Source organism: Chiloscyllium punctatum, chromosome 9 (assembly GCF_047496795.1).
Source record: "Chiloscyllium punctatum isolate Juve2018m chromosome 9, sChiPun1.3, whole genome shotgun sequence".
NCBI lineage: Eukaryota > Metazoa > Chordata > Chondrichthyes > Orectolobiformes > Hemiscylliidae > Chiloscyllium > Chiloscyllium punctatum.
Window position 1 is genome coordinate 72212384 of NC_092747.1, and position 23810 is coordinate 72236193.

A 23810-nucleotide genomic window follows, 5' to 3' on the forward strand; every position below is an offset into this window, starting at 1 on the left:
CCTTCCCCAGAAAGAACCCCAGTTATCCAAATACCGGAATCCCTCCCTCCTGCACCATCCCTGAAGCCACGCATTTAACTGTTCTCTCTCCCTATTCCTCAACTCTCTATCACGTGGCACGGGTAACAAATCAGAGGCAACAACTCTGTTCATTCTAACTCTGAGCTTCCAACCTAGCTCCCTGAAAGCCTGCCTAACATCCTCAGCCCTCCTCCTACCTATGTCATTGGTGCCAATGTGGACCACAACTTCAGGCTGCTCCCCCTCCCCCTTAAGGACCTGGACATCACGTACCCTTGCACCTGGGAGGCAACATACCAAACGTGAGTCTCTCTCGCCCCCACAAAACCGCCTATCTGTGCCCCGAACTATTGAGTCCCCAATTACTATTGCTCTGCTCTTCTCCACCCTTCCCTTCTGAGCAACGGGGACAGGCTCCGTGCCAGAGGCCTGAGCCCCATTACTTACCCCTGGTAAGTCATCTCCCCCCCCACAAGTATTCAAAACTGTATACTTGTTCTTGAGGGAAATGGCTGCAGGGGGTCCCTGCACTGGCTGCTTCCTCCCAGTCCCCCTCACTGTCACCCATCTGTTTGCAATCTTTGGAGTTACTACTTCCCTAGAGCTCCGATCTATGACCCTCTCTGCCTCCCGAATGATCCGAAGTTCATCCAACTCCAGCTCCTGTTCCCTAACACTGTCCCCTAACACGGTCTTGGAGGAGCTGGAGATGGGTGCATTTCCTGCAAATGTAATCAGCAGGGATGACCATGGCATCCGTCACCTCCTACATGTTTCAAGAGGAATATTGCACTGCCTTCACTGCCATCCCTCTAAAAGTAACCTTTTTTAAAAAAAAACTGGCTCTAAAGAATAGAACAAGCAAAATGCAGCACTTACCTACTTCCCACAACGGGTCTTATTATTAGGTTCGAGGAGGAGGGCGGGTGGGAGGCACTTCCCCTGTAGTGCCTCAGGTTCTTCTCCTGCGTGCTTTTATAGGGGAAAAAAAACCCACCCAGGTAAGCTTACGCTCTACCTGCTTCCGGGTCTCGGCTGCCCCTCTGGTCTTCGTCACTTCCCCTTGCTGCTCCTGCTCTTTTCTGTGAAGAGAAAAAAAAACACTGCTGCCCGCTACCGGTAAGTAATTTTAAAACAAAGTGTCTTACCTTAGCTGCTGCTCGCACTCAAAATGACCGTTGGCGCCGAAGGGTGAGTATTTATAGTTACATATTTACTGTACTTGAGCCTGTTCCATGATTCAATGACTTAATCATTATATAGTTTAACTCCTCATACCTGCTGTTTGCCCATGTCATTAATACTTTTTTTACTTAAAAATGTATCTAATCTCAATTAAAATTAACAACTGATCTAGCATCAACTGCCATTTGTGGAAGTGTTCTAAACATCGACCACACTGTCGAAAGTTTATTTGCTCATTACCTTCACTTCAGAGCTGTATCGGCTGCTAGAAGGAATCTTATTAGACATATGCATTGTACTACCTGAGCAGATAGGAGTCTAATGAACACAGATTATTAGGGTTCCCTCAAGAACACAGATTATTAAGGTTGAGGCTTTGGGATTGCTGAGCATATTTTGGGTTGGATAATGAGGGATTACTTCATGGTAGTCAGAAAATAATGTAATTAACCCTAGACAGTTGTGCAATTAAAGCAATCTTAGGACCTATTAAGAAGTTGATGTCTTGAGTGGCTTATGCCCGAAACGTCGGTTCTCCTGCTCCTTGGATGCTGCCTGACCTGTGCTTTTCCAGCAACACATTTTTCAGTCTTGAGTGGCGAGCCAGTTAACATAAACCAGGTGCAATTATTTGGCCAAAGACATCAATATGATGTTTACAGTATTTGCAAACTATGAGCATAAAGCTGCATTTAAATACATTCATTAAACCATGAAAGCTAGTAAAACCCACTTCAAATGAAAATAACAAATTCTAAATGACTAATCTAAAGGTTGTTTAGAGGTCAACCAGAGATGGGCAAAGGTTAGGGAATTTCTAATTCAACTGGGTATTATATTGAGGAAATCGCTAAAAGTTGATTCCAATTAGGACATTGTATGGTTTATAGCTCAAATGATAGCCAGAGTAAATAGGAACAAAAAAAATTGTTGGAAAACCTCAACAGAACTGTGGTGGGGGATGTGGTGTATGGGGAAATAAATGACAAATGGCAGAGTCCAAAGTGAGAAGAACAGTTGAACAGACAAAGGAGTGGATAACTCTCAGCCCAGGAGAATGAATAACTACTATTAGGGACAATTGCATGTGATAACAAGGCCTAGTGTGTGGATGTTCAGGTAAGGATATAGGAGAAGGTGCCCTTAATATTGCCACCTTTTGAGTCCAGAAGGCTGTAGAGTTTCCAAGTGGAAAATGAGGTGCTGTTCTTCAACTTGTGCCGAGTTTTGCTGGAAGCACTGCAGCAAGCCTGAGACACAACACAGTATGTTGAAGTGGCAGATACCTGGAAGCTCTGAGTCTGTGGACAGTATGTAGGTGTTCTGTGAAGTGGTCACCCAGTCTCTGCTTAGTTTCCCCAGTGTAGAGGAGACCACATTGTGAGCAACAAATGCAGTAGACAAGATTGTGGGAAGTGTAGGTAAAGTGCTGCTTCACCTGAAAGGTGTGTTTGGGCTCTTGGATTCTGTGGAGAAGCAAAGTAAATTGGCAGGTACACCTTCTGTGATTGCATTGTGGGGACAGGGTGGTGGTGGTGGGATTGAAGGAAAAGTTGGCCAGGATATTCGAGGGAACAGTCCTTGCAGAAGGCTGACTGGAGAGGAGGGGAATATGTCTGGTGGTGTCCTGCTAGAGAAGGCTGAAATGGTGGTCACCTTGTTAGTCCCTTGTAATTTTGACCTTGCAGTTTTAGCGTATTAAGTTAAACTAATCTGAAAATGTTAAAGTAAGTGGTATTCCTTGGCCTTGGTTTTGAAAAGAAAATCTCATGAGAACCTTTTCAAAATGATTCCTTTATTTCCTCAGGCAAGATTGGAACCAGATCCTAAAGCGTGTGCTTCAGCCATTCTTTGTCCTTGAGCACTACTGAAGGTATTGTTCAGTGTCTTTTTTGTTTGCAAGTATGTCTGACACCTTCGTTGTTAAATGCAGTGTTTAATTTAACACTTTCACATGTAAATTCTAAGAAAAAAAGCTACAAAATGAAACACAAAAATAAGAACATGCACCAATTATCCAGCATTTGGAAATTTTCTAAAGTGCCCTATCTGTCTGTAAAAGGCTGTGCATTTTGTGTACAAATTATTCCTGAACCAAATTTTAGTAAATCCACAAACGTAAATCTTCTTTGAATGTCACAATTAAGTTAGATTTTTAAATAAATCCTATGAATGTGCAAATTAGGCTATTTTGATCCCACAAAACTACTTCCACGTCATAAGATCTGAATTAATCTGTTTGTTTCAAATTCTACATTCCTGTCTACCCTTGAACAGTTTGATTTTCCCCTACCACAAAAATCCATCTGCCTCTTCCTTTTAAAAACAATTGACCCCCACCAACCAGCATCATTTGAGATGGAGCTCCAAAATATGTCTCGCTCAGGGAGAAAAGAAAATCCTGATTTCTGCCCTTAAAAAAAGGTAGCCACAAATTTTAAAATAGTGCAATTTAGTTCTGGTTTCATCTAAAAAGGACTTGTCTTTTACATGTCTACCTTGTGAAGGCCTTTCCAGATCTTCCATACTTCAATCAAGTCACCCCTCATCCTTTTAAACTCTAGCAAACATAAACTGAATCTGTCCAACCTTTCCTTTCAGCACCATTTGCTTGTTCCTGGTATCAATCTAGTGAACCTTCTCTAAACTGTCTGAATATATTTACATTTTTTTCCTTCAATGAGCAGATTAAAACTGTCCAATGTCCTGTATAATTGAAGCATAATCTCAATTTTGTTTAATTCCTTCTGTAATAAAAGTTGGCATTCCATTAATTTTGAGTTTTACATAATTGCTGTACCTGAATATTCTCTTTTCATGACTCCTATAGTAGAACACCTAGAACTCTGCAACTTGGAATTCTCTTGTCATTCTCTGTTTTAAGTAATTCTTTATTCTTTTGCCTACTCAGGTAAACCGTTTCACGTGTCCACATTATACTTCATCATCCAGACTTTATCTATTTATATCTTTCTGAAATCTCTTTAGGACATCTTCACAACATGCTTTTCTACCTATCTTTCTTTGTCATCATGCCTTTGACTTACCTAAATCGTTGATACAAGTGTAAAATACTGATGGTCTCCGATCTGTGCAACTTTACATGATAAAATGCCAATCATAAACGGACCCTTTTGCGTACCTGCTTTTCATGAATCTTTCGTTGTGGAAAAATTGGCCACCTCATATCACATACTCCAGCTTTGCACTTTATCTTTTTATGTGGCAACTTGTTAAATGCTTTTTGGAAATCCAAGTGTCGTATGTCTGCAGGTTTACCCTTATCCACAATGCATGTTATTTCTTACAAAGAATTGCAATAAATTCATTAAGCATAATTTTTTTCTCCAAAGCATGATGATTTTTCCTGACTACCTTGTGTTTTTCTCTGCAACGTTAATCTCTCTCATTCTAACACCTTCACTACAATAGATGTCAAGCTAATTCACTATATTTTCCAGTTTTGTTTCGTTCCTTGAATAGAGAAGTTATGTTTGCTATTTTACAGTTTGAAACCTTTCCAGAATCTAGACATTGGAAAACTCTTATCAACATACCTACTACCTCATTACACTCCTCTTGTAAGACCTCCGATCCAGTCCATCAGGACAAACTTGTCAGTCTGCAGCTCTGTTAGTTTGCTCATTATGCTTTCCTAGTGCTTGTAATTTCTCAAAGTTCCCCTCTCCCTTTTATTTTCCATTAAAAGCTGTAAAGTTTTGTATCTTCAAATAACAAAATATAGTTTTTAACTTTTTTAAATCTACTATTAACTATCCATTCCTGCTCTCTAGAGGTCCACACTATTTGCATTTAAAACTTGTAGGAATTGTTGCTATCCATGTTTACTTTAAAGTTCACTTCCCCTCATTCTATCTCTTCACCACAGGACATAGGAGCAGAGGTAGGCCATTCAACCCATAGAGTCTGTTGCCCCATTCAATGCGATCATAGTTGATCTGAATCTTCAATTTTACTTTCTTGATTTTTCTTTCCTCCTGTAACCCTTGATTCCCTTGTTAAAATTTCAGCCTTGAATATGAAAGGATCCAGCCTCAACAGCTCTGTGGTACAAATTCCACAGATTAATTTCCCTATTAAGACAGGATGTGACTTCTTCTCAATATGTGACATCTTATTCTGAGAATATACCCTCTGATTCTAAACTCTTCCACCAAGGCAAATCCCCTTTTTGCATTTAACCTGTGAAATCCCCTAAACACCATCTATGTTTCAATACATAGTCTCTCATTCTTCTCAATTCCAATGAGTATGGGTCCAACCTACACAACTATTAGGTAGTCTGGGAACAACCTAGTGAACCTTTTTCTATACTGTGTTCCAAAACTACTTATATCTTATTTTAGATAAGCAACCCAAAACTATTCAGTATTCTAGCTGTTGTCAAATTAGTGCCCTGTTCCCTTTTAGCAGGACTTCTCTACTTTGTTTTCCTCCAATCCCTTTGAAATACAGGACAGCATTCTATTTGCCTTCCCTATTCACCTGCTGAACATGAATGCTAGCTTATTTTTTTGAGATTCGTGGATGATGGCTCCTTAATCCCTCTGAGCTATTGCAGTCTTTCTCTAATTGAAAAAAATCTTTTACTCTTCCTGCTAAAGTGTATAACACCACACTTCCTCATTATACTCCATCTGCCAAGTGTTTGTCCACTTGCTTTACCTGAGTATATCCCTCTGTAGACTGTCATCTTCACTGTCACCTGTTTTTGTCATCCGCAAACTTGACTTGAGTGCACTCACTTTCCTCACTGAAGTCGTCAATAGATATTGTAAACAGTCGTGGCTCTGTCACTGACCCTTGTGGCACTCCACTCATTGCAAGTTGCCATTCTGAAAATGCTCCTCTTCTTACTCCAACACCCTTCTATTAGTCAGTCAGCTAATCCTCTTTCCATGCTGGGAAACTACTTCCAACACCATGGGCTATTAGCTTAAGTAGACTGATGTGTGGTAACGTGTTGAATTCTTTCTTAAAATCCAAATGTATTACTTCCACTGCTTCCTCTTTATCTGCCCTGCTTTTTATCTCAACTCAAAATTCTAGGACACTTGTTCAGCATGATTTCACTTTCGTATAGCCATGTTGATTTTGCTTGATCATATTGTGCATTTCTAAATGCTCTGTTATTGCATTCTCTCTTGATTGAACATTTTAGTCATTTGCTGCCATTTTTTAATATTCTGGTCAATTATTTGACGTCACTCACCATTGCAAAGTAATGCTTTTTCTTCCCTTTTGCTTTCCTTCAGCTCTTAATTGCTACCATAGTGACTATATTAAATTTCATCAGCCATACCTCTTCCTATTCTATCAACTACCTGTCTTTTTAATTTTTTTTCTTTTTTATTTTTAAACAAAACCTAGCTGTTCTCAAAAGCAGTTTTCACTCTGCCTATCTTGCTTGACTTTAAAAAGACATTGGAGTTATTTTTATTAATTTAACAAGTTTATTTTTCTTCTTATCATCTTTCAATCACATAATCACATGTCTATCTGTTGATCCAGCATGCTCATTTGGATCTGGATGCGGTCAGCTGTAGCTGACTTTGTGGGAAATCAGTAACCATTGGCTGCTATGCTGAAGTTCACTCTATTCATGTTTAGGTGAACAATTACTGAATCTACCATAATTCAAAATAAGTGGCCATAATGCGCATTTAAATGGCACTAACAATTTATAATGTATCAGAGGGTACGTGCTTTCTCTGGATTTTTGATCCAATGTGTTACTTCACTCCAGTGTTAATAACCTTTTTCTCGAAATGAGATTTTTTTTTCACAGCTGTTTTTGTCTCCCATACTATTCATCCTCCAAGATGTGCACCAAGATCTGAGTAGCCATTAGTTTGTTAAAATGGATGGAATAACTGTCTAGCCTCCATTTCTGCCTTTAGAGAGATGTATTTAGACTTCGATAGCTGTCCCTACTCATTCCCTGTCCCATACCTGTAAATAGTGTCCATTTTAAACTATAAATCCAATCCTAAATTGGTGATCAACCATAATTATCAACTTTTGGAAAAGAATACAACTGGCCTTTTTAACACTTGCCATGTCCAAAATAGTTTTTAAAACTGTTGGAAATTATCCTAGCTACTCATACACTCCGGTTAATCCCATAAGTGGAGGCCACTTTCCAGTAGTCAGGAATTTAGCTTTACTGTTCTTTCAGATCATATGACCTAGAACTACATCAATCAAATCTTTGTGCAAATTGGGTCCATTGATTTTGTACACATTCACATGTACTATTCTTTTGTCACGTAAGTGCACTGCAAAACTCCATACTGGTCTAATTTAACACTTAGAACAAACAAAATACCATTTAAGCAAGTTTTAAAATTTATTTCATGTTCTTCATTAAATTAGAGTAACTATTCATTTTGATTTTCTATGTTAAGTAAATTTTACAATTCCATAAAATCTCAAACATGACGAGTTTTGGGAGTGGAAATTTGATTGTCTTTTACTTCAAATGTTACCAGGTTTCCTGTTGTAGGTAGAGAAGTACAGAGTATCATCTGTTGCCTTCCTGCAGCTAGCAAGGATTGGCCAGCTGATCAACCAATCAGCTGTTTTTGTCCTCTTGGTGTGGTTTTTGCCCGAAACATCAATTTCGCTGTTCCTTGGATGCTGCCTGAACTACTGTGCTCTTCCAGCACCACTAATCCAGTACTGGTAGCTACACCACTTAAACCATTCCCCAACCTTTGAGGTTAAATGAATGAAATAAAACACTGGCAAGTGTTGGAATTATGACCTTTCTCAAAATGACAATAGACAATAGGTACAGAAGTAGGCCCTTCAACCCTTCTAGCCTGCACCGCCATTCAATATGATCATGGCTGATCATTCCTAATCAGTATTCTGTTCGTGCCTTATCTCCATAACCCTTGATTCCACTATCTTTGAGAGCTTTATCCAACTCTTTCTTAAATGAATCCAGAGACTGGGCCTCCACTGCCCTCTGGGGCAGAGCATTCCACACAGCCACCACTCTCTGGGTGAAGTTTGGTAGTTGGGAAGGCGTTTAATCAAGTAGGATGGTGATGGGTACAAACCCTTGTTCCCTCTAATTTTTGTGGATCTTGCATGGATTTTTGAGTAGCCAAGTATATAAAGTGAATTATGATGGAATGTGCATGGTGTTTTTGTAGCTGCTGCTTAACCATACACATGCACCTTATAAGGAACAGTGGTGGAACCCCGTTATCTGCCTTTCTTTAATTAAGTCCATGGCAATAGACATGCGGGCATTGGAGGTGGTCCAGAGAAGATTCATAAGTGTTGATCACAGTTTTGGATGGTTTTTTATGAGGAGTGATTTGATTAGTTTGGGCCTGTACTCACTGGCATTTTAGAATGAAAGATCTGACAGATCATTAAGATTTTTGGATGGCTTTATATGGTAAATGAAGTACCATCTTTTGGGAGAGTGTAGGACCAGGCATAATTGGAGTGAGGGGTAAACCATATTCAGATCAGAGGAATTTCCTCTGAGGTTCTCTGGAATTTTTGATCAGAGGACTGTAGAGGTTGGATTGCTAAGTATACTCTAGGTTGAGATAGACACTTCTAATCAGTAAAGGGATCAAATGTTATGGGGAAAACACACAGTGGAGTCTGGGATTATCAGATCAGCCATGGTCTCATCGTATGGAGAGTAGAGTTGACATGCCGAATTACCTGTTTCTGCTCCTATGTTTTATGATCTCGTGGGAAGGCTCATCATAGGTTCTCAAAAGTAGCCAGAATTTAGAATAGCAGGTGAGTGGTCATGAGCAGAAGGGTAAGAGGAGGCAAGGAGTACAAGAATCTTCTCGGACCAAGGTACTTGATACCACTGTTCAGTATTGAATACTGCAGGTGATGCTAGCTCAAAAGACTGAAGGCTGAGACTTTGCAAAGAACCACTGTTGTTGAAACAACAAAGCATAACGTGTTAGTAATTGGGTATTTAATTGTTGAGACCTGTATGATGTATTAGTATCTTGATGGAGAAAGTGAGGACTGCAGATGCTGGAGATCAGAGCTGAAAATGTGTTGCTGGAAAAGCGCAGCAGGTCAGGCAGCATCCAAGGAACAGGAGAATCGACGTTTCGGGCATAAGCCCTTCTTCAGGAATCTTGATGCCAGGATAAGAGACATCAGAGGCGAAGAACATTTTTTTTCAGGCAGAAGAAATATTTAAAATTCATATTCCTCGTTGGAACTAATGACAGAGGAAAGAAGGCTGAAATTTTGCATCCTACTTCCCTTTTGGATGTAAAGCTGGAAATTGCAGAGGCTTCAGCCACATTCTTTCAGTCCTAGGATATGGGGTTTAGGACAGTGCTGGATTTGTGTAAAACAAGTCATGATTTACTAACTTCCAAGAAATTGTAGTATTGATGTGTGCAGCACAACTGACATATTTGCATTTTCACAAAGCTTTATGAAAATGCAATCATACAATAGGCTTGTCAGCAAAATTAAAGTCCATTGAGTCACAAGAACAATGACCATGGTGATAGTGTTAGTTGAGTCTTGATGAAAGATTGGTTGCAGATGGAGCAAAATATGCAGCGGTGTTCACCTGGGATCAATACTAAAGCCTTGCTTTTATTGATATATCAATGATCTGAATTTGAGTTAATAGGGCACTAGTAATTCACAACTTGGAAGTATAGTAACAAAATCAATGACTGACTTTGAAATGACAGACATGATGGATGTAGGTTAATGCAGAGAATTGTGAAGTGATTTATTTTGGTGGGAATAATGACAGTAGGTAATGTGAAATGGTGCAATTTTAAATGTTAAAGTGGTTGCAGGAACAGAGGTCTAGGAGTGTGTATCTAAAGTTTTCATAGTATGATGAGTTTAGAAACTGTTAAGAATTTTTTTTAAATCCCTACATGGCAAATTGACCTTACCTGTAGGTTTTTTGGATTGTGGTAGGAAACCCACCCAGACACAGTTGTGCAAATTTCAAACAAACAGATGCCTGAAAATGGAATTGGACCCAGGTCTAGGGTGCTGTGAAGCAGTAGTGCTAACCAGTGAGCCACTGTGCCGTAAGGCATGCAGAATTCTAGGCTTTATTAATAGAGGCAAAAGGCATGAAATTCTAAGCTGTGAAAACAGGTGTTGGGATCACAATGTGCCACAAACCTATTTGAACATTCTCTGGACTGGAAACTTCATGTTAACTTTTATAATTGGTCTGTAACCATGCTAGGTGCACTGCACAAATTATGAAAGGCTAGCGTTAATTAAAGAGCAAAGAAAAATACAGCACAGGAACAGGCCCTTTGGTCCTCCAAGCCTGTGTCAATACATTTTGTCCATTTATTAAAACGGTCTTCGCTTACAGAACCTTTTGTCCCTTTTATTCCTTTCCTATTTGTGTATTTGACCAGGTGTTTCTTGAATGCTATTGCCTGCTTCCACCACCACCTGTGGCAATGCATTCCAGGCATTGTATGTACCTCAAAACAGTTGCTTCGAGGCAGGATTCGCAGATAGTGGGATATTGAGCATGAGTGGTCTGTGGTCAGAGCAGGAAACTAAGTATAGGTACAAGCTTGCTGAAAGGCAAGGTTGCATGTGAATTCTGTGAGAGGATGAGGCTTTGGTGCTGACTATTGAATAAGTTTGTTGGGTATGAACACTGAAATACTTGGTGCATTCAGATCTGCCTGAATCCTCCTGTCAATGTCAGTGAAGATAGTCCTGTGCATAATTAATACTGGGTTGTATGTGTAGGTCTTGGAGCGTATCCTACTCCATTATAACAATGATGGACATAATTATCTGTTGATTTACATTACAGCATAAATAGTCACCATGAAATACTGGATATAGCAGTGGAAACTCGGATGGTTGTTTGTGAGCTGAAACTGGTGCTACCATTGCTAGAGATACTTGTATATGGCCATTGTGCAACTTTGAAAGTGGTGATTCCTCCGTGCAATGCTAACATGGCATTCTCATAATTTATCCTTCCACTATTACCACTCTACTAGTGTCCTTGCCTGGGATGGCTAGATGTCATCAAGCCATTCTGGACTGCTCCCTCCCACTTTGATTTCTACTGGCTCTCTCAATCAGCATGACCCCTGAAAACAACTGATCCTTTAAGGTACTATGGTACATTTCTTTTTTTAAAAATGTATATTTAATTGTGGGAGGCTAGGCAAACTCTTAGCTCATGTGTCGAGCCCAAAGGGCAGCACCAGCACTGGTTGATCATGATCTGCCTAAACATAATATTGGTAGACTCAAAGCATGTGCAAATGCTGTCAATTGTGGCTGGCATAGCTCATACCTTAAATGCATGCATGCATGTATTGCAGTCACCATTTTGTGGGGCAATGCTATCTGTCATGCTGAAAAATCAAGTACTATGTTGTGGTTAAAGGATGCACACAAAGGAAGTTTTATTAAAACTTTTGTAAAACAGTGGTGGGCCTCAACTGAAATATTTGCTTAATTCTGGACAGCATACTTCAGGAATGGTTTTAAGGTTCTGGAGGCATGTAGGAAGATTTATTAGAATTTTATCAAAGATTGAGGGGCATCAACGATTTGGAGAGACTAGAGAAGCAACTGTTTTAGCAAGAAAGATTGAAGGTTTGGGAAAGAATTGTTCAAAATCTAAAATATTTTAATAGACTGATTACAGAAGACATGATTCCAATGGCAATCAAGTCTGTAGACTAGAGGACGTGGATGGATCAGATTAGATTACTTAGTGTGGAAACAGGCCTTCGGCCCAACAAGTCTACATTGCTCCTCCAAAGAACAACCCTCCCAGACCCATTCCCCTACATTTACCCCTTCACCTAACACTACGGGCAATTTAGCATGGCCAATTCACCTAACCTGCACATTTTTGGACTGTGGGAGGAAACTGGAGCACCCGGAGGGAACTCTCGCAGACACTGGGAGAATGTGCATACTTCACGCATACAGTTGCCTGGGGTAGGAATTGAACCCGGGTCTCTAGCACTGTGATACAGCAGTGCTAACCGCCGTGCCGCCCACTTAGATGTGTAGTAATTGACAAGAGGATCAGCTAAGGCGATGCTTTGTTTTCTGAAGAGTTGTGATCAGAATACTCTGGGCTGAAAGGATGAATCCAACAATAATAATCAAAAGAAAATGATTTAACAGTTGAGGAGGAATGGTAAGTAATCACAAAGTTGTGGGGAAAGTGATTGAGTATGGGACTAATTGAACAGCTCTACCAAAAACTTCAAAAGGCCTGTATCATAACTGATTCTGTCATGTTTAATGAGAACACAAAAAATCAAACAATACCTTGAGTAAATGAGAATTAATTTAACCATTAGAACTTAAATTTAATCTGAGTAAATCTAAATCAGTTAGCTGTTAACATTAACATCCAAGTGTATCTTATCAATGCTTATTGTAATCAATCACAAGTTTCTATTTTTTCTGTATGAAAACCATAAAGCTTGTTACCCAAAATGCTTTTCTGATTTTTTTGTATTTCAAATGGATTGCCTACAGTGCTAAGATGATCTATTGTAGGTCATTTAAGGCAAGCCTAATTTGTTTTGTATCACTGTTTCCTTCAATTCAGCTGAATGCATCACAGTCACTACTTTTAAGAGCAGTTTTTCATATGCAGTGTTTGAAGAGCCCCACAGAAGAGTACAAGGCCAAAGTAAAACTGAGCCTGATGAAAGGCTTTTGCCCAAAGCATCGATTTTCCTGCTTCTCGGATGCTGTCTGACCTGCTGTGCTTTTCCAGCCACCACACTGGACACTGAGCCAAAAAAGCAGATATTTGGGCAACAACTTAAATGCCACTAGTAAACCAAGATTTTACGAAGGGTCTTGGAGGGGAGGGAATCCATCGATTCATACAGTACAAAAAAGGCCCTTTGGCCAATTAAGTCTACACCAATGGAACTACCACTAAAAGTGTACTAATCCTAATTTCATACACTTGCGCAAATATTCTTGAATTTTCTGATATTTGAAATACTCATCCAAGTATGTTTAAAAGTTTGTAAGGTTTCCAGCCTCCACTACCTTCTCAGGCAATGCATTCCAGATTCCCACCACCTGCTAAGTGAAAGAGTTTTTTTTTGAAAATCTATCTCCTGCCTGTTATCTTTAAAACTATGCCCTCTTGTGATTGGCCCCTCAACCAAGGGAAACAACTGCTCTCTATTTGGCCTGACCATACCCCCCTCATAATCTTATACACCTCAATCATGTCTCCCATCAGTTTTCACTCTTGTAAAGAAAACAATCCAAGCCTATTTAATCTATCCTTAGATCAACTGCTCCACCCCAGGTAACATGCTAGTGAATCTCCTCTGTACCCTCTAGTGACCTCACATCCTTTCTGTAGTGAGGTGACCAGAACTGCTCCACTTAGGGCCCTACCAGTGCTCTGTACCACTCTCAGCATTACCTCCTCGCTGTTATTATTGTATGCTATGACTGATGAAAGCAAATATCTCATATGCCTCCATAACTAGACTGTTCACATACTCTACTGACCTCTGGTATCTGTGAATAATTATCCTAAGATCCCTCTTTTTCTAAGCCACCCATAGTCCTGCCATTCATTTAAATACTCCCTTATCTTGTCTCTTCCAAAGTGCATCACCTCACACTTCTCAGTGTTGAATACTATCTGCTACTGCTGTGCCCATCTATATCTTCCAGTAGCCTACACAACCACTTGATCAATTTTGGTGACATCTTCAAACTGCTTAATGTTCCTTCCACATTTTTATTTCTATATCATTTATATATAGAACAATAATTGGAGAGGGTAGGATAATTCCAGACTTATATCTTGTTGGTATGAAAGCACTGTAGTTATTTGGGGATGCAGTGGCCTTGTGGTATTATCAGTGGGCTGTTAATCCAGAGACCCAGGTAACATTCTGGAGAGTCTGTTTGAATCCTGCCATGGCAGATAGTGGAAGTTGAATTGGATAAAAATCTGGAATTAAGAGCCTAATGACCCCAAATCCATTGCTGAGTGTCAAGAAAAACCCATTTGGTTCCCTCAGCTGGAAGGAAACTGCCATTGTTATCTGGTCTGGCCTACGTGAGTCCAGACCTAGTGTGGTTAACTCTGAACTGCCCAGAAATTAGCCAAGAGGTGGGCAGGAAATGCTGGACCAACCAGCAATGCCTTCATCCCATGAATGACCTAAAAAGTTAGAGTTGGGGACTTACAGTATCATAAGTTGCAGACCTGAGAAAATCAATGCCTTAATGCAGACCTGCTCAGCTTTTCAAGCTATTTATTTTTGATGTTTCTTGTCCTCCTAAGACAGTCGACTCACTCTATGTATGAATCTAGTAAATACCCTCGAACCTTTTGTGCATTTACATCTATCCCTTAATATGGAGTACTCCGTATGTGGCTACACCAATGCTCCATATAATTGAAGCATAAATCCTTATTTTTATGGTCAATGTCCCTTGTCCATTTGACTTAATTACTTGATTACTAACATTTTGTCACTCCCCCCAACAGATCATGGAGACCTCTCTACTGTTAGGTGTTGTAGTCATTCTCCGTTTAAGTAATATTCCACATTTTCTATTTTTCCTGCTAAAGTGGGAGAACTTCATATACTCAATCATCTGAGATTTTTGCCCACACTGAACCTATCTATATCCATCTGTATCCACCTTGTGTCCTTTTTGAAATTGAATCTATAAAGTACAGCAAATAAACCTTCCTATTTTGTCATCGATTCATATAGCACAAAAAGAGACCCTTCAGTCCAACTAGTCCACATTGACCATGTTCTTAAACCAAACTAATCCTACCTGCCTGCGTTTGGCCAATATCCCTCCAAACATTTCCTATTGATGTACTTATCCAAATGTCTTTTGAATAGAAGTGTGCCTATATCCTCCACTTCCTCTGGCAGTTAATTCCACATATTGAACCACTTTTTTTTTAAAGTTGCCCCTCTTCCATTTTTTGAAATCTTTCTCCTGTCTCCTTAAAAGTATTCCCCCTAGTTTTGAACTTCCCACCCACCCCTTCTACCAATACCACCACCACTAAAGGGAAAAGACAATTGCCCCTCACTCTATCTCTGCCCCTCAAATTTTGTAAGCCTCCAAGGTCACCCCTCGGTCTCCTACACTCCAGTGAAAAAGATCCAGCCTAGCTTTGTAGCTCAAACTGTAAACATTTGGAGCTAAGTATCCAATAGGTTGATTATTTGTGTTCCAATCAAATCCTTTTTAAATCCTTGTGAAAAATAAAACTTTAATGGCATTATATAAAAGACCATTTTAACTGGCAAGTATTTTCTTCACAAACATTCACCTTCAACTGAAAAGTTAACTAGTCACCTGCTGCTGGGCTCTGGTGATATCTTAGAACCAGCTGCTGCACATTCCATGTTGGTGACATAGGTTTACTGCTGAAATTGAGTTCTGTAGAAGGGTTAACATAATTGTTCCATCTGGCAAAAGATGAGTAGTCAGCATGATGTAAACGGATCAGAAGGAGGCCATTTTAACATCTGGACTGAGACAAAGATTGATAGTTCATTGTGATTGTTCTTATCAAATTGATCAGATGCTTTTGCCACCTTAATCTTATTCTCACTGTCTTCTCCCACCCTCTTGTCGATGGTTATAAATCCTTCTGCTATTATTAGGGCTATGAGCTAATACCAAGCTAGCAGTAATGTTTCCTGTGATTTAGAATCTGGTGCCTCCTCATAAAGGTTGAATCTTCAGAATTTTTCGACTAGGATTGTGTCATTGTGATTGGATGAAGAGCTGAGACCTGGAATTACAAAGCAGGCTCAAGGGACTGAATGTTCTACTCCAGCTCTCATATTTTTAATTCCTGTAATTGTTTTGTAACTTTTTTTTATTTTTAGATTTTGAAAATAGCTGTCTATTACGCAATGTAGATTTAACATCAAGTTCTATCAAATTATGTTTAAGCTTTCATCTCATTATCACTTTGCAATTTTGTATCTATTTCCACTTCCCTAAAGTGTGCGTTTCCAACACATTTTACTGCATGGCTACATTCTCTTTTTTGTTCTTTAACATTTTTACAGATAGGGTTCACTGTATCATCTAATGTTATGCCCGTGTCTCTGAGCCCATTCTTTCATCAGCGCGATGTCTTCACTTCTTAACAGTAACTATCCCCTTTAGCTCCGCACTTTGATCAAGTACTTCCTTTTTCTCACCTACTGGCTACTATTCAGCAATATCATGTGTAGACATGGGGTCAGCTTCTAGGTTTATGAAGCTAACAACCAACTTTTTATTATTTCATCACCTTTTTTCATTCCACTACTGTGTTTATGCTATCAGACTGTTTGTTTGTTTTTTGTCCAATGTCAATCTTGCATGAGCTGTAATTGCTTCCAGTTAAACATTGCCAACAGCTGAACTTTTGGCTTCAAACATAACTCTGCACCTATATAACCAATTGTATCCACTGTCCCAGCAATGGTTTCCAAGTGAACTCTGCTGTTTACAAGCTGTGCATCATGCAGACTCTGGTTCCAATTCGACCTCTCCCTCATTGTGACTGTTTAATCTATCATAGAAATCATCTTCCATTGTTGTATCTCCAGTTTTGTAAACTCCTGCCTTCCATATGATGTAATACATTTGGCTGATTTAATGTATGGTGGGCTTGAAACTGCCAAACTACCAGGTTTATAAGGGGACATGAGAGCTCCCTTCAATCAGCATTGAACTTAAAATTTTAATCAAAAGTTTTATGTGCTGTCTGGCCAGCAGAGGTTTTCCTCTGAAATGCTGTGGTCGATTTAAGAGCATAAGACCATAAGACATAGGAGTGGAAGTAAGGCCATTCGGCCCATCGAGTCCATTCCGCCATTCAATTGTGGCTGCTGGGCAGTTCAACTTCACTTACCCGCATTCTCCCCGTAGCCCTTAATTCCCCGAGACAACAAGAATCTATCAATCTCTGCCTTGAAGACATTTAGCGTCCCGGCCTCCACTGCACTTTGCAGCAATGAATTCCACAGGCCCACCACTCTCTGGCTGAAGAAATGTCTCCGCATTTCTGTTCTGAATTTACCCCCTCTAATTCTAAGGCTGTGTCCACGGGTCCTAGTCTCCTCACCTAACAGAAACAATTTCCTAGCATCCACCCTTTCCAAGCCATGTATTATCTTGTACGTCTCTATTAACTCTCCCCTTAATCTGCTAAACTCCAATGAATACAATCCCAAGATCCTCAGCCGTTCCTCATATGTTAGGCCTACCATTCCAGGGATCATCCGTGTGAATCTCCGCTGGACACATTCCAGTGCCAGTATGTCCTTCCTGAGGTGTGGGGACCAAAACTGGACACAGTACTCCAAATGGGGCCTAACCGGAGCTTTATAAAGTCTCAGTAGCACAATGGTGTTTTTATATTCCAACCCTCTTGAGATAAGTGACAACATCGCATTCACTTTCTTAATCACAGACGCAACCTGCATGTTGACCTTTAGAGAATCCTCGACTAGCACTCCCAGATCCCTTTGTACTTTGGCTTTACGAATTTTCTCACCGTTTAGAAAGTAGTCTGTGCTTTTATTCTTTTTGCCAAAGTGCAAGACCTCGCATTTGTTCACGTTGAATTCCATCAGCCATTTCCTGGACCACTCTCCCAAACTGTCTAGATCCTTCTGCAGCCTCCCCACTTCCTCAGTACTACCTGCCTGTCCACCTATCTTCGTCTCATCGACAAACTTCGCTAGAATGCCCCCAGTCCCTTCATCCAGATCATTAATATATAATGCGAACAGCTGTGGCCCCAACACTGAACCCTGCGGGACACCGCTCGTCACCGGCTGCCATTCTGAAAAAGAACCTTTTATCCCAACTCTCTGCCTTCTGTCAGACAGCCAATCCTCAATCCATCCCAGTAGTTCACCTCGAACACCATGGGCCCTCACCTTGCTCAGCAGCCTCCCGTGTGGCACCTTATCAAAGGCCTTTTGGAAGTCTAGATAGACCACATCCACTGGGTTTCCCTGGTCTAACCTACTTGTCACCTCTTCAAAGAATACCAAAAGGTTTGTCAGGCATGACCTCCCCTTAGTAAATCCATGATGACTTGTTCTAATCAGACTCTGCTCTTCTAAGAATTTAGAAACCTCATCCTTAACATGGCAGCGAAGGGGCAATTACACCACGGTTTGTCGACAGCAGCATGGAGGTCCTGATGGATGGGCTAGTACAAAGGGGACCATGCTCTTGTCAGAGGGGGCCACACTACCAGACCCACCCAGCATGGTCTGATTCTAGAATTTTACCAACAACTGAGGTTAGGCTAATTGGCCTATAATTTTCCATCTTTTGTCTTGATCCTTTCTTGAACAATGGGGTTACAACCGCGATCTTCCAATCATCCGGGACTTTCCGTGACTCCAGTGACTCTTGAAAGATCTCAACCAATGCCTCCGCTATTTCCTCAGCCACCTCTCTCAGAACTCTAGGATGTATCCCATCGAGGCCAGGAGATTTATCAATTTTAAGTCTTCTTAGCTTTTCTAGCACTATCTCTTTTGTAATGACAACCATACTCAACTTGGCCTCCTGACTCCATTTAATTGTTGGGATATTACTCCTGTCTTCCACTGTGAAAACTGACGCAAAGTACTTGTTAAGTTCTCCTGCTATTTACTTATCTCCCATCACTAGGCTTCCAGCATCAGTTTGAAGTGGCCCAATGTCTACTTTTGTCTATCGTTTGTTTCTTATAAATTGAAAGAAACTTTTACTATAGTTTCTAATATTACTGGCTAGCCTACCTTCATATTTGATCCTCTCCTTTCTTATTACTCTCTTTGTTATCCTCTGTTTGTTTTTGTAGCCTTCCCAATCTTCTGATTTCCCACTGTTCTTGGCCACTTTATAGGATCTCTCTTTTTTCTTTAATACATTTCCTGACTTCCTTTGTCAGCCATGGCTGTCTAATCCCTCCCTGGATAATCTTCCTTTTCTTGGGGATGAACCTCTGTACAGTGTCCTTAATTATACCCACAAACTCCTGCCATTTTTGCTCTACTGTCTTCCCCGCAAGCCTCTGCTTCCAGTCTATTTTAGTCAGTTCCGCTCTCATGCCCTCATAATTACCTTTATTTAACTGTAACACCATTACATCCGATTTTGCCTTCTCTCTTTCAAACTGCAGACTGAACTCTACCATATTATGATCGCTGCTTCCTAAGGGTTCCCTTACTTTAAGATCTTTTATAAAGTCTGGTTCATTGCAAAGCACTAGGTCCAGAATAGCCTGCTCCCTTGTGGGCTCCATGACAAGCTGTTCCAAAAAGCCATCCTGTAAGCATTCCATGAATTCCCTCTCTTTGGATCCACTGGCAACATTATTTACCCAGTCCACCTGCATATTGAAGTCTCCCACGATCACGTGACCTTGCCTTTCTGACATGCCTTCTCTATTTCCCGGTACATGTTGCGTGCCTGCTTCTGACCACTGTTGGGAGGTCTGTACACAACTCCAATTATGGTTTTTTTTGCCTTTGTGGTTCCTCAATTCCACCCACACAGACTCCACATCATCTGACGCTATGTCATTCAGTGCCATACATTTAATATTGTTCTTAACTAACAAGGCAACCCCACCCCCTCTGCCAACCTCCCTGTCTGTTCGATAAGTTGAAAATCCATGGAGGTTTAACTGCCAGTCCTGACCCCCCTGTAACCAAGTCTCTGTGATGCCTACCACATCATAATCATTCACTATGATCTGTGCCATTAGTTCATCTGCTTTGTTATGAATGCTACGCGCATTCAGGTAAAGCACCTTAAGGCTAACTTTCTTATCACAAGAGATATTGGAAGTCATATGATGTCCCAAGTTATCCTTGCTTTTTTCTGCATTCCCAGTCTGCCTCAATTTTAAATCTGCCTGGACACATGCTATCCTGCTGCTTGTCTTTCCATTTAATGCCATACTCCCTGTTGCTTTCACTTTCCCTCCCCACCCCCCCCCCCCCCCCCAACTCAGAATTTTAAAGTCCTACTGACCACCCTATTTATCCTCTTCGCTAGAACATTGGTACCTGACCGGTTCAGGTGGAGACTGTCCCAACGGTACAGATCCCCCCCATTCCAAAACTGATGCCAATGCCCCATGAAGTGGAATCCCTCTTTCCCACACCAATCCCTTAGCCACGTGTTTACTTGCCTAATTTTCTTGTCCCTATGCCAATTGGCACGTGGCTCGGGCAGTAATCCGGAGATTATGACCCTTGAGGACCTGTGCTTCAATTTCCTGCCTAGTGCCTCGTAATCCCCAAACAGGTCCTCCACCCTAGTCTTGCCTATGTTGTTAGTACCAACATGGACCACAACAACTGGATCCTCCCCCTCCCGCTCCAATATCCTTTCAAGCCGGTCGGAGATGTCCCACACCCTGGCACCGGGCAGGCAACACACCATGCGAGACTCTCGATCCAGCTTGCAAATGATACTATCTGTCCCCCTAATTATAGAATCCCCTATAACCACTACTTGACTAATAACTCCCCCCTCTTGAATGGCCTTCTGCACTATGGTGCCTTGGTCAGTTGGCTCATCCTGTCCAGAGCCCTTTTCCTCATCTGAACAGGGAGCAAGAATCTCGTACCTGTTGGACAGAGTCAAGGGCTGAGGCTCCTGCACTCCTGAACTCAGGTTCCCCCTACCTGCCTCACTTACAGTCACACTCTGAGCCTGATCTCTAGCTGAATGTGAATTACTTAATCTCCCAGGTGTGACTGCCTCCTGAAACAAAGCGTCCAGGTAACTCTCCCCCTCCCAGATGTGCCGCAGTGTTTGAAGCTCAGATTCCAGATCATCAACTCTGATCCGGAGTTCTTCCAGCAACCAACACTTGCTGCAGATGTGGTCACTGCCATTCACAATGGGATCAGCCAGCTCCCACATCATACAGCTACAGCACATCACCTGCCCAGCCATCTCTGCTTAGTTAATTAATTACTTTGTTACTTTATACAAGTTTGAGTTAGAATACTTTGATTCCTCTCTGCTATAGTCCTCCCTAAAGAATTAACATATACACACACCCACAAAAACAAAGTAAATTTTTAACCAGTCACTGGTAACGAAATAGAAAATCCTTACCTTAAAAAAAAAACCCAGTGTAGAATCTCTGGTTTAGCCGCCTTCCTGATTTATATACTCACTGCTGCTCCCACTCAAATGGCCGTTGGTGTCGAAGGGTGAGTATTTATACTCACTGCTTTCCTTCCCGGCTGCTCCTCTGGTAGATGTCACTTCCCCTGCTGCTCCCGCTCTTTCTGTGAAGAGAGGAACAAAAAAAACACCGCTGCCTGCTCCAGGTAAGTAATTTTAAAACAAACTGTCTTACCTTAGCTGTTGTCTTCCGGGTTCGTTTTTACTCAGCTGCTGCTCCCACTCAAAATCACAGGGGGCTTTAGGTGCATTGTAGGGAGGGTTGATTTAATGTGGGAGAAAATGAGGACTGCAGATGCCGGAGATCTCAGCAGAAAATGTGTTGCTGGAAAAGCGCAGCAGGTCAGGCAGCATCCAAGGAACCGGAGAATCGACGTTTTGGGCATGAGCCCTCCTTCAGGAATGAGGAGTGTGTGCCAAGCAGGCTGAGATAAAAGGTAGGGAGGAGGGACTTGGGGGAGAGGTGTTGGAAATGCGATAGGTGGAAGGAGGGTGATAGGCTGGAGTGGGGGTGGGGGTGGAGAGGTCAGGAAGAAGATTGCAGGTTAGGAACGTGGTGCTGAGTTTGAGGGTTGGGATTGAGACAAGGTGGGGGGAGGGGAAATGAGGAAATTGGAGAAATCTGAGTTCATCCCTTGTGGTTGGAAGATTCCTAGGTGGAATTTGAGGTTCTCTTCCTCCAGCCGTCGTGTTGCTATGGTCTGGCGATGGAGGAGTCCAAGGACCTGCATGTCCTTGGTGGAGTGGGAGGGGGAAGTTGAAGTGTTGAGTCACTGGGTGGTTGGGTTGGTTGGTCCGGGTGTCCCAGAGGTGTTCTCTGAAACGTTCCGCAAGTAGGTGGCCTGTCTCCCCAATATAGAGGAGGCCACATCGGGTGCAGCGGATGCAGTAAGTGGTGTGTGTGGAGGTGCAAGTGAATTTGTGGTGGATGTGGAAGGATCCCTTGGAGGGAAGTAAGGGGGGAGCTGTGAGCACAAGTTTTGCATTTCTTGCAGTTTCAGGGGAAGGAGCTGAGAGTGGAGGTTGGGTTGGTGGGGGTGTGTGGACCTGACGAGGGAGTCACGGAGGGAGTGGTCTTTTCGGAACGCTGATGGGTGGGAGGGGGGAGAAAAATATATCCCTGGTGGTGGAGTCCGTTTGGCGGTGGCGGACATGATGACGGATGATACGACGTACATGGAGGTTGGTGGGGTGGTAGGTGAGGACCAGTGAGGTTCTGTCCTAGTGGCGATTGGATGGGTGGGGCTCAAGGGTGGAGGAGCGGGAAGTGGAGGAGATGCGGTGGAGAGCATCGTCGATCACGTCTGGGGGGGAAATTGCGGTCCTTGAAGAAGGAGGCCATCTGGGTTGTACGGTATTGGAACTGGTCCTCCTGGGAGCAGATGTGGTGGAGACTAAGGAATTGGGAATGTGGGATGGAGTTTTTACAGGGGGCAGGGTGGGGGGAGGTGTAGTCTAGGTAGCTGTGGGAGTTGGTCAGTTTATAGTAAATGTCCATGTTGATTCGGTCGCCCGAGATAGAAATGGAGAGGTCTAGGAAGGGGAGGGGCGGTCTGAGACGGTCCAGATAAATTTGAGGTCGGGGTGGAAGGTGTTGGTAAAGTGGATGAACTGTTCAACCTCCTCATGGGAGCACAAGGCAGCGCCGGTACAGTTATCGATATAGCGGAGGAAAAGGTGAGGGGTGGTGCCAGTGTAGCTGCGGAAGATGGACTGTTCCACATATCCTACGAAGAGGCAGACATAGCTGGGGCCCATGCGGGTGCCCATGGCTACTCCTTTGGTTTGGAGGAAGTGGGAGGATTGGAAAGAGAAGTTGTTCAGGGTGTCAGTGGAAGGTTACTGTTTGGTATGGCGGGAAAGGAAGAAGCGGAGGGCTTTGAGTCCTTCGTGATGGGGGATGGAAGTGTACAGAGACTGGATGTCCATGGTGAAGATAAGGCGTTGGGGACCGGGGAAGTGAAAATCATGGAGGAGGTGGAGGGCGTAGGTGGTGTCCCGAACGTAGGTGGGGAGTTCTTGGACTAGGTGGGACAGGACCATGTCGAGGTATGCAGAGCTGAGTTCGGTGGGGCAGGAGCAGGCTGAGACAATGGGTTGGCCGGGGCAGTCAGGTTTGTGGATTTTGGGCAGGAGATAGAAACGGGCAGTCCCGGTTGATTTAATGTGGAGTTATGATCTAGAATGCAGTGTCTGAAAGGTAATAGAAGCAGCTCAGTAATGACTTTGAAAGGAGAATTTGAATACTGGAAGTGAGAGAATTGTTGAGCTATAAAAATGAGAACAAGTATGATGTTTTCCCTTGTTACCCTATTCTTTCAAAAGCTGGAGTGTTGTTTCCTGAAAATGCTAAGTGAAATAGTCAT

At 42.0% G+C, this 23810-nt stretch overlaps 1 protein-coding gene across 22 annotated transcripts in view; it reads left to right on the forward strand.

The window, feature by feature from the left end:
- Nucleotides 1–23810, forward strand: part of LOC140481497 (protocadherin Fat 3-like) — a 792082-nt gene that overhangs the window by 166723 nt on the left and 601549 nt on the right. For 4 of the 22 annotated variants that reach the window (XM_072577785.1, XM_072577786.1, XM_072577784.1 and 1 more), the window contains one exon: nt 3014–3079. The exons of the other annotated variants lie outside the window; for them this stretch is intronic. The gene's annotated coding sequence lies outside the window, so the exon portion shown is untranslated. The remainder of the gene's footprint in view (nt 1–3013; nt 3080–23810) is intronic. 22 annotated transcript variants of the gene reach the window in all.